Raw genomic sequence first — 11,932 nt, forward strand, 5'->3', positions numbered from 1 at the left:
TGGACGACAACTCCCATCAGCCCCAGCCAACATGGCCATGATAGCTGGGGCTAATGGCAGTTACCCTCCAGATGCTTTGGAATACCCCAGGTATAGTTGCTTAATGTTCTAGAAAGGATACCTTTTCGGTATGTGTTCCATTTAATTGCATATACTTTGTTGTCCTCCCAACGTCTGCAAAATTCTGAACATGACATCACTTAGTTGTGTATGGCACTAAATACCCACGTCTTTGCAAACATGGACCTTGATTTGAATGTGTGTGGAGTGCTGCTCTTTAGGCAGGCACAGTATATACTGTACAAACAAAAGTTGTGCATGACAATACTGCAGATTTTGAATATTGTTTTGTCCATTATGATGGAGAACTGGACTCTGATTTTTATTTTTAAAAAGGCTTCCAAAACTCAGGATAGATCCCTGCATATGAACAGGGTGGTATGCATATTCTGCTGTTGCAGTACACAAGTGCAGAAATTAACATTGGGCAATTTGAGTTTCCTGGACTGCAAAGGTTTAATGGGCATGTGTGTAAATAGAGATGGGGTGGAAGGCAGAGAAAAATTTCTAGTTGTTTGTTGGTGTTGCTGCAACAGCAAAATATACTTAGAGCTGTTGCATGATTAAAATTTTTTTTTACCAGAGTTCTAGTAGATTCAGTTTGCATATAAAGGAAGAAAAAAGCGATAGAAAAAAATCACACTTCGTTTTTAGAGAGTGCATTGAAGAACCATTCATTACCTTCTGTGCTGGAGCGGAAGGAGGATCCTTTTTTCTTAAGGTGATCCTTGCTATTTGCAGTTTTTAGAAATGCTGCTCTTTAAAAAAAAATAATAATACCCGTTTATCAAATACACTTTTTGGTCACTCGGAAGGTTTTTAAATCTATGAATCATAACTGAGCAAAGAGTGCAACCTTATAAATTATAGAATAAGCCCCCACAAATAAAATTCATACGTGTTAACACAGAGATAGCCCTGCATATGCCGCATGCTGGCTCTTTTTCAGAGATCTTTTTTAATTATTCGTAGCCAGACTTGCGGGTGAAACCTCCACTGCAGGGTAGTTGCCAAGGTTGCTGGAACGGAAATGGCAGGTAGGACATGTGAAATAGGTCCCGTGAAGTGAGACTGGGGGATATATCGGTGGCCATGGCTCACAAGTACATGGAAGTTTTTTTGGATCTAAGGCAAAAGAGACTTTAATCTTCTGCTCCTTGTAGCCTCTTCTAGACTTGCTTTGTATTGCTGCTGGTAGCAGATGTTCTCGCTTATTTGTGGTTTTTCAGAATTCAATTTGAACATCAAATGGAGCACTTAGCCGTAGAGTGGGTTGTGTGTTTAAAGCAAAACAGGCTGACTTTCCCTCCCCATCCACCTATGCTAGCCTCAGCCAGGGATGGGGATCAGGGTGACCTCATAAGATAAAGTTGATTTTTCTTAAGTAGTGTGTTCCCTTTAACAGAGAAATGCATTTTCCGTTAGGCCGTTTGTTCAAAAGCATTATCTGACTGTACATTATAAAGACAAGTATTTCCATCTAGCTCAGTCATCCTTTGGAATCGTAGCTTGGTCATACTTGTTCATACTTTTAGTGTGTGAGAGCAAAGAGCTGTAACTTGGTAGTGGAGCAAAGGTTTTGCATGCAAAAGGGTGCCGGGTTCAACACTTGGCATCTCCAGATAGGGCTTCTCTCTGAAACCATGAAGAACCACTTTCTGGGGAGACCTCAGATTTGCTGTGCATCCGCTTTATTTTTTACTAGAGCCCTAACATCTACCAGCTAGGGTACCAACCAGTTCTAATGGCATTCACATAGAACTAAATAATGCTGAGGCTTCCACAGATAGCCCCATTCCTGATGACCCCCACCCCAGCTTTTTATGTAAGTTGTGTATGCGTGCTTATATTTGTGGAGTGGAGTCATTTTGTTAACTTTTTAAAGCAGTCGTCCTTAGGATCAGTGTCTGTGCCTGAGGACTGGTTAGGCCAGAGTAACACCAATTTTAAAAAAGGTATTAGAGGGAAATATGGGAAATTTCAAGCCAGTTAGCTTGATGTTTCTCTGGGGGAAGTGGTGGAAAGCATGGCTAAAGATGGAATTGCCAAGCATACAAAAGAAGTCGTCTTGCTGAAGCATGGCTTCTGCAGTGCTGCCTCACTAACCTTTTTGTTCTTTGAGAGTGTCCAAAAGCATATAAATAGAAGAGATCCAGTCAATACTTAGAGTTTCAAAAAGCATTTGATAAAGTACCTCAAAGACTACTAAGTTTAGCAGCCAAGGTGTATGAGGAAGAAGTCCTCTTACGATCAATAACTGTTTAAGAAACAGGAAGCAGAGGGTAGGAATAAATGGACAGTTCTCCCAATGGAGGTATGTAGAAATGGAGAGCCTTATCCAAGGATTTATATTGGGACACTTGTTCCTAAATGATCTCGAATTAGGGGTGGGCAGTGAGGTAAGACAGGTTAGCTGCCAGTGCCAATTGTTCAAAGTGGGTTAAAGCAAAAATGGAATTGTGAAAAGTTCCAAAAGGATATCTTTGGAGCTGGGTGAACGGGCAGTAAAATGGCAAATGCAATTTATTGTAAACAAGCATAAAGTGATAAATATCAAGGTTCAAAAAAAAATCGTAGTTTTACTTGAACCACATAGGCTCTGGTGGTGATTGACCAGGGACAAGACCTTGGGGTTATAGTAGATGATTCAAAAATGATGTGGAAACCTTAAATTCCATGTTAAGTTTAATTAGGAAAGGAATTGAAAATAACACTACCAATAACCTAATACTATTGTAAAAAAAACTATGTTGTGGCCACACTTTGAATACTGCATACCGTTCTTGTTGCCTCACCTGAAAAAGGTATTGTGGAGCTGGAAAAGATTCAGAAAAGGGCAACCGAAATGATCATATTTACATACCGTATTTTTTGCACCATAACACTCACTTTTTTCCTCCTAGAAAGTAAGGGGAAATGTCTGTGCGTGTTATGGAGCGAATGCCTACGGATGACAGGGGGATCTGCTGCAGTCGTGAGCAGAGGATCCATGGTTACAGCCTGCACCAAAAAAATCACGCACCCACTGTTGCCTGGAGCCACAATGGTGCAAAAACATGGTTACAAAGCATGGATCCACATGGATCCTCAGGATTTTTGCATTGGGCTACCCCAAACTCACCGTCAGATCACATGTCTGTGGCCGCAGCATGAACCACAAAAATCATACATCAACCGTTTCATTTAGAATATTTTTTTTCTTGTTTTCCTCCTCTCAAAACTATGTGCGTGTTATGGTCGGGTGCGTGTTATAGAACGAAAAATACGGTATTTACTGCATTTATATTTCCAAGGTGACGTACATATTTCCATTGTACCCTCACAACAACCCTCAGGTTAGGCTGAGAGTGAATGACTGGCCCAAGGTGACCCAGTGAGCCACATGGCTGAGGATTCGAACCCTGGTCTCCCAGGTCCTAGTCCAACATCCTAACCACTATGCCACACTGGCTCTCAAAGCTAGTGCCCAACATTCTACCATGTTCTGTGACAGGCAATAGACACTTGCCTTATGCCAAGTCAGACGATTGGTCCACGTAGCCCAGTGTGGTTCACACTGACTCACTATGCGGGGTTAGGATTCCAGTGGCACTTTAGGGTTTCCAGCAGGATGCATTCCCAGTCCCACCTGGAGAAACTGGGGGTTGAACCTTGGACTGTTTGCATGCAGAGCATGTGCTCTGCCAACTGAGCTACATCAGTGAAGATTCATATAAAAACCTTTTGAATGGCCATTTTTTTAATATTGCAAACACGGCAAAGCAAAATGATTTGGTAGTTCTTGCAACTTCAGTGTATTCATCGTGAACTAACTTCTTTAAAGAGCCAGATTCATTTTTCAGCTTTTGCCTATCATCAGATCTAGATCCTTGCTTAGCAAAGTCATGGTTTGGACTTGCATATATTGATTGAAACAAGTTTTATGCTCTCTTTTTTTGGTTGAGTCCCACAACTGTTTTCTGTATCTCTGCAGACCTTTCTGTGGTCGAGATGGAGAGCCTGTGACTTTCTAGGTGGACTACAGTACCCCTCATTCCTGGCACAGGCCATACTGGTTGGGTGATGGGCTCCAACAGCATGGAAGTGCAAGCTCTTACTCCCCCTTCTACAGCTTTTAGTCAGGGAGAAAACAATCTTGCCCTTCTCCTCAGGTAAAGAAAGCAGGATACTCTGAGTGTGTTCTGACAATCTCGGTAAACTCCATTCTGCTGGGGATTCCTCTGACCACCGCCACAGATTAACTGAGAATGTCATCTCGAGTCGCTGCTTGGTTATGAAAATCATGGCTGGGAATGGTGCAGATGCTGATAAAATCTTCCCCTGTGCAGAGCTAACTCTGGATGCTTCTACAGCTTTAAATCAGGGTGAGATTGACGCTCATGTCTTGTCTTTCTAGGGTGGGAAGTAACTAAGTTCACATGTTCTAGGATGGGAAACCTTTGGTCTTTCAGGACTCTCTAACTCCCATCAGCCCCAGCCAGCTTGTTCAAAGGTCAAGGATGTAGCTGTAGCCCAACAGCAGCCGAACAGCTGCAGTTTCCTCATCCTTGCTCAAAGAGGTGAAGTGAGTGGTTGCCTTTTCAGTTCTCCTCCACTAGTTGTGCTTGCAGCAGCTACAATGAACTCAACTTGCTCTAGTCTGTCTTGGGGCCCCTCCAGACTGGTCCTTGCTTTTTTGAAGGCGTATTCTGCAACAACTCACTGATACAAGAATAGTGTGTTAGTAGCTGATTTGGATGGGACGTGGGTGGCGCTGTGGTCTAAACCAGTGTTTCCCAACCACTGTTCCGCGGCACACTAGTGTGCCGCGAGATGTTGCCTGGTGTGCCGCGAGATGTTGCCTGGAGGGAGGCGGGCGGCGAGAGGCGGGGCGGCGGCGGCGAGGAGAGGCCGCCCAGCGCGGGGCTCTCGCCATCTGCCTGCCTGGCTGCCTGCGAGCTCGGCGGGCAGCGCCTCCGTCCGCAGCGCCCGCCTCGCGGCTCTCATTCCCTGCCCCTGCCAAAGCTCACCCAGCCAAGCCGCGCTCTCCTTCCTGCCTCGCTTTGCTGCCTCCTCCCCCCCCCACCCCCAAAGCTTGGAGGTTCCCCAGCAAGGGGGAGGGAAAAAATTGAAACTTACACTTTCGTGCGTCCCTCCCGGCGTGACGCTGCGCGCTGACGTCACGGGGCTGTAATGGTGGTGTGCCTCGAGATTTTTTTCATCAAACAAGTGTGCCTTTGCCCAAAAAAGGTTGGGAAACACTGGTCTAAACCACTGAGCCTTTTGGGCTTGCTGATCAGAAGGTCGGCTGTTCGAATCCCTGCGACAGGGTGAGCTCCCGTTGCTTGGTCCCTGCTCCTGCCAATCTAGTAGTTCGAAAGCACGCCCCCAAAAGTGCCAGGAGATAAATAGGTTGCGCTCCAGCGGGAAGGTAAATGGCATTTCTGTGTGCTGCTCTGGTTTCGATGTTCCATTGCACCAGAAGCGGCTTAATCATGCTGGCCACATGACCCGGAAAAAACTGTCTGCGGACAAACACCGGCTCCCTCGGCCAGTAAAGTGAGATGAGCGTCGCAACCCCAGAGTCATCTGTGACTGGACTTAACTGTGAGGGGTCCTTTATCTTTTTAGCAGATTTGGACTGGACAATCCATCCATACTTTTTTAGTTCTTCTATGATGCTTCCATGGGCAGCTCCCCCTCCCAATCAAAGAAATAAATAAAAATACTTAGCTAACTGACCAATTGTATCACAGATCTTCGTTCTGCCCCCGCCCCCAACATAAAGCCTACCCCGCTAAAATTAATCCTGGCTATGCCTATGGATGCTTCCCCGGTATTATTCCACTGATATCTGCAGGGGGTGCTCTTGTGTAAGAAAAACAATGAAGGTAGGGCAATAGACGCTCCAGTGGAACATTTGTGGCATGAAAAGTTACGGAGTTTCAATAGAAAGCTGTGGACCTGCACTGATTGGAAAGGAAAAGGTATGGCTGTCTTAAAATTCTGCAGGTGCAACAGTATTGCTGCTTCATGCCACTGCTCTCGTTTGCCCCAGCTTGTATACGCTAGTGGAGCGGAAGCACTTTGCAGGCATTTTGCTAGAAGCGCCGTGTGGCTTGGCAAGGCCACCGTGTTGTCAGGTGGTTCTGCCGCCTCCCAGCTCAGCCACCTGCTCTGCAACCTGCCCATCGCACTGAATTTCCTAACAAACAGGCTAACCTTCAAGCCTCTCCCACCCGCCATCCTTTTGCAAAGTTGTTGGCTGGTTCTCTTTGGTTTAAAGCCCTGATGAACCTAAATAATAATGCATGGTTGGATGGACTTCTATCAGGAATGGGAAACATTTTTCAGCCCAAGAGCTGCAAACCATCTGGTAGCTGCATTACAGTGGAGGGCAGAGTCAGAGGCAAACGTGGGCAGAGCAATGGATCTGACCCTTGGGCAATGGACCTTTGTCCAGTATTCCAGCCACGCAATAAAACACTTGTGGTGGTGGTTGTCGGCAACTGCCTGTCTGGAGAGACAATGGAGTGTGCCTCCAGGGGTGAAGTCAAAGCGCTGCATTAGCAGCACCAAAGGGAGCTTCCTGGAGTGCAAGCCTGAGCAGTGTGTGTGGAGATCCTGGGCTGCCCAGAGGACAATACCTCCTTCTCGGCCTCGCTGATGTGACCCAAAGGAAAGCAGAGCAATATGTTTGGCACCAGCTTGGCTTCAGGAGTTGCTGGAAGGAACTCCTAAGGTGCCATCCAGCTGTTTTAGGGTGTTCACTCTGGATTTGTGTAGGGTAAATTCCCTAGCCTTTTCTCTCCGCCCTCCCTCCCAAGATATTCTGCAAGGCAGCAGAGGTTTAGGATCAGAGTTCTCCTAGGTGGGCTACCTTCCCAGGTTGATGAGCCACATCTGCCCCTCTCCACCTCCATCTTTCTGCCTGGACACTGAGGTCCAGCGCTGAGGGCCTTCTGGCTGTTCCCTCACTGCGAGAAGCCAAATTACAGGGAACCAGGCAGAGGGCCTTCTCAGTAGTGGCACCCGCCCTGTGGAACACCCTCCTACCAGATGTCAAAGAGAAGAAGAACTACCAGACTTTTAGAAGACATCTGAAGGCAGCCCTGTTTAGGGAAGCTTTTAACGTTTAACAGACCACTGTATTTTAATACAGTGGTGCCTCGCAAGACGAAATTAATTCGTTCCGCAAGTTTTTTCTTCTTGCGAGTTTTTCGTCTTGCGAAGCACGGTTTCCCATAGGAATGCATTGAAAATCAATCAATGCGTTCCTATGGAAACCGCCTTCAGACCAGGTCCGGGGACAGTCTGTCCCCCGACCTCTTCTGAAGGCTGGGGGGGGGGGGAGAAGGGCTTTTCTTCCCACCACCAGCCTTCAGAAGGCTGTTCTGAAGGCTGGCGGTGGGAAGAAAAGCCCTTCTCCCCACCTCCCGCCCCGCAAGCTCTGGGGACAGGAGCGTTTTGCTGCCGACCGCCAGCATTTTAAAAGCCCCCGCTGTCCCGGGGCGATTTTAAAATACTGGCGGGCGGCAGCAAAGCCTCCGCTGTCCCGGGGCGATTTTAAAATGCTGGCGGGTGGCAGCGAAGGCTTCGCTGCCGCCCCCCAGCATTTTAAGATCGCCCGGGACAGCGGAGAAGTCTCTGCTGCCCCGGGGACTTTTAAAATGCTGGGGGTCGGCAGTGAAGGCTTCGCTGCTGCCCGCCAGCATTTTAAGATCGCCCGGGACAGCGGAGAAGTCTCCGCTGCCCCAGGGGCTTTTAAAATGCTGGGGGTCGGCAGCGAAAGCTTCGCTGCCGCCCGCCAGCATTTTAAGATCGCCCGGGACAGCGGAGAAGTCTCCGCTGTCCCGGGAAGGCAGGGGGGGGGCAAAGACTTTTGCCCCCTGCCGGCCTTCAGAAGAGGTCCAGGACCTCTTCTGAAGGCTGGCAGTGGGTGAAAGTCTTTGCTCCCGACCGCCAGCATTTTAAAAGAGGTCCCCGGAGATTTCCCTATGGGCTTTCTTCTTGCGAAGCAAGCCCATAGGGAAATTCGTCTTGCGGAACGACTCAAAAACGGAAAACTCTTTCGTCTTGCGAGTTTTTCGTTTTGCGAGGCGTTCGTCTTGCGAGGCACCACTGTACTTTGTTGGAAGCTGCCCAGGGTGGTTGGGGAGACCCAGCCAGATGGACGGGGTATAAATCATCATCATCATCATCATCATCATCATCATCATTATCATCATCATCACTTCCCTCTACAGCATGTGCAATAACCACTTCCTCGACTGTTGGACCCACTGTTGGTCTTGTCTGCTCAATCCGCCAGTGTCTGTCTCTGCATGCAGGGGAAGTCCCAAACTCACCTAGGGTTTAAGACCCACCGGCTCCCCTCACCTGGTTTAGCCAGCCAGTCAAAGCTGTTTCTTGGGATGTGGCCATTGTCACATGCTGACGGCTTCTCGGAGCCACAGGTGAGAGCTGAGCACAGGGTGGGGAGCAAAGGCAGACAAACTACCCCAGAGGTAGTTTAACCCCTAACACCCCATACACAACAAGAGGTTTATATTGGAACTTTCCAAAGTGTGTGTCACATGAATGCTCCCCGCGCTGGAAAGGGGTTAGTTTAACCTCCAGTTTGCTAGGAAAACTGAATTACTGCATCGTGAAATGATGCATGTGTAAAAAGTGTTTCACCAACAAGAAAAGTCTGGAAAGCTCTGGTTTATATGCACACGTCTTTCCTCCAAAGAAACAAGAGGCATTATTGCAGTTGCAAGGACACATTCCAACCAGGAATGGGGACTGAGGAGGAGGTGTTGCCTAGAGCAAGTCCCAAGGGCCACATAGAGAGGCCTGGAGGGCCACATTTGGCCCTGGGCCCTGAGGTTCCCCGGTCTCTTTCCTGCAACATTCCCAAACATTTGCAGGTTGGATGACAGCTGCAAGAGTTCTGATGCTGGCGGTTCCGTTGCTAAATTGGGACCAGGCCACAGTTATTTCTTGTCCACAGTACAGTGGTACCTCGGGTTACAGACGCTTCAGGTTACAGACTCCGTCAACCCAGAAATAGTACCTCGGGTTAAGAACTTTGCTTCAGGATGAGAACAGAAATCGCATGGCAGCGGCATGGCGGCAGCAGGAGGCTCCATTAGCTAAAGTGGTGCTTCAGGTTAAGAACAGTTTCAGGTTAAGAACGGACCTCCAGAATGAATTCAGTTCTTAATCTGAGGTACCACTAGCTGCTACAAGGCAGAAGAAAGCTGTACAGCTTTGGAAGGCTTGTGGCCTCCGCTTATGATAAGTGTGGGTTCAGTATCTTGAGGCAAGAGGTTACAAGGGTTTATTAAGCAGAAGTTAAAACAAGTGGTTTTCGCTGGAGCCCTCTCAGCCAGTCAGGCTCTATAGCCTGCTTGCACTATTCTCCAGGGATCATCTCTAAACTCTCATTCCAATGTTTCCTGCAAGGAAATGTCTCTAAATCACTACAAGGGTGACACACATTTACAACTCACTTCTTCAAGATAGTATCCATGATGTTCACTTGAGGCCTCCTATCCAGGCGTAGACAATCTCAGGCTCTGCACATGCTCCCAATGCACTCCAGCTGCTGTCTTGTGAAACCATGTATATATGATGTATTTATATTCCACATAAATACTGCATTTTGATGGATCTGCTCTCCCCAAGCCTGCATCAATCCATTTTGAAAATGTAAGCATTCCACGTTCTCTGTGCACTCGGAATTTTCAAGAAAAAGAAGGAAATACAGCCATTTTGTAAGTTTAGGAAGTGCTTTAAAAGAGGAAAGGATAACGTAGGATGGATATTTTTACAGAACACTTGACATTTTCACGTTACTTCTTACTTCTTGCTGCAAGCAAGCAAACATGCTACTTTATTCTGAAACTGAAAAGCAAAGAAAAGTCCAGAGGATAGAATCTAACTCTAGTCCACAATGCAAAGTTCTAATATTTAATTCGTCAAGTGTTAGGTTGCTGCACAGATTGGCTTTTCCCACGGTCACCGAAGTAATTATACGGGCTGCTTGCGATAATGCAAAATCCATCCTCTGCCAGTGAAAGTCTTCAGTGAGCAAACACTTGGGGTTTCTTCTAGATGAGACTTTTGCTGTGCACTCACGCTGCCTTATTTGCCAAATTTTTCAGAGGATCCTGCTCCTAATTTGCTCCTGCTTTTAAAGCAATTGGCCGTTCCTTAAATGGAGGCTGTCTTAAAGGTAAAGGGACCCCTGACCATTAGGTCCAGTCGTGGCCGACTCTGGAGTTGCGGCACTCATTTCGCTTTACTGGCTGAGGGAGCCAGCGTTTGTCTGCAGACAGCTTCTGGGTCATGTGGCCAGCATGACTAAGCCACTTCTGGCAAACCAGAGCAGCGCACAGAAACGCCGTTTACCTTCCCGCCGGAGTGGTACCTATTTATCAACTTGCACTTTGACGTGCTTTCGAACAGCTAGGTGGGCAAGAGCAGGGACCGAGCAATGGGAGCTCACCCCGTTGCGGGGATTCGAACCGCCGACCTTCTGATCGGCAAGTCCTAGGCTCTGTGGTTTAACACACAGTGCCACCCATGTCCCTGGAGGCTGTCTTATCATGTCACAAATGAAAAAGACAATTTCCCCAGAAAAATCCTGTGTGGGAGGAGGAAGCACCCGTCACTACAGATCTGCTTATCAGCAGATAAGGTCTGCTGATAAGCTACCAATCTGTTTATCAGTATATTTACTCTAACTTGGGGTACAGCCCAAAGGAAGGCTCCTTATGCAAATAGTTGCATTGAAAGGATATGGCTTCATTGGAACTGTACTTTACCCATTACAGAAGTATAATTCCCAGTTCCTTTAACAAACTACAGTCCCCATAATTCTTTGGGGGAAGCCACACGCTTTAACTCTATGGGGTGTGTGTACTCAGCCATGTCTTATGCAGAGTTCTCATCTTGATCGTAACCACAACGTGTGCTTCCAAAGCCAACCAGCAGAGGGACCCCTTACCTTACTACAATTTTTTAAATTTTATTTTACAGAGAACCTTTAAAGAAATATAAAAATGTACCCCTGTTGGCCAGGAAGAAAGCAGTAGTTCCCCGCTTTAAACAGCCACGGCTTCTCTGAAAGCTTCCTGGGAACTGTAGTTTGTGAAGAGCGGTGAGAGTTGTCAAGAGACCCCGATTTCCCTTACATAGGGCTGCCATACGTCCGGAAATTCCCAGACAAGAGCCTAGGGAAATGGCATTCGGGCAGAATTTTTGCAAATCGACCAACAACTTTTGTGTCCGGGTTTTCAAATTTGGAAATATGGCATCCCTACCTCACAGAGCTACAATACCAGAGTCCCCCTGGGAAGAGGATTGTTGAACCACTCTTGAGAATTGTAGCTCTGTGAGAGAAATAGGCATTTCCTGACAACTGTCAACACCCTTAAGAACCTGCAGTTCCCATTATGCTTTTGAGGAAGCCATGATTGTTTAAAGTGAGTCAATACTGCTTTAAAGGTATAGTAATAATGATAATGATAATAGATTAAACTTGTATACTGCCCTATACTCTCAGGTCTCAGGGCGGTTCACAAGATAAAATCACAATATAAAAAGGCAGAATACATAATCAAAATAAAAACAAAAAACCCCAAGACCCCCCCCCCCAATATTTTAAAAGGGCATTGGATGTCAGCCAAAGGCCTGGTTAAAAAAATATCATTTTGCTTTATAGATATATACTTTTTAATTAAATTTTCTGTTTTACAATTTAGAATATTCATTTAAACAACCTCAACATATCAAAACCTTCCCTTTTTCTCTTTCCATGGTTCACTTTGCATATCATAGATTCCTGCATATTTTATATAAACTAAACCATTAAGTATTCCATTATTACATTCCTTAAAAAATT

General features: G+C 46.6%; 1 long non-coding RNA gene across 1 annotated transcript; it reads left to right on the forward strand.

Annotated features, from left to right (window-relative positions):
• The first annotated feature begins 7,002 nt into the window (after window positions 1–7,002).
• Window positions 7,003–8,167, forward strand: LOC308591361. The gene is made up of 3 exons (XR_014010141.1): window positions 7,003–7,351; window positions 7,428–7,503; window positions 7,986–8,167. It is a non-coding gene; the product is annotated as an uncharacterized lncRNA (long non-coding RNA).
• Window positions 8,168–11,932: the final 3,765 nt, after the last annotated feature.

Source organism: Podarcis bocagei (assembly GCF_964188305.1).
Source record: "Podarcis bocagei genome assembly, chromosome: 7".
Taxonomy (NCBI): Eukaryota; Metazoa; Chordata; class Lepidosauria; order Squamata; family Lacertidae; genus Podarcis; species Podarcis bocagei.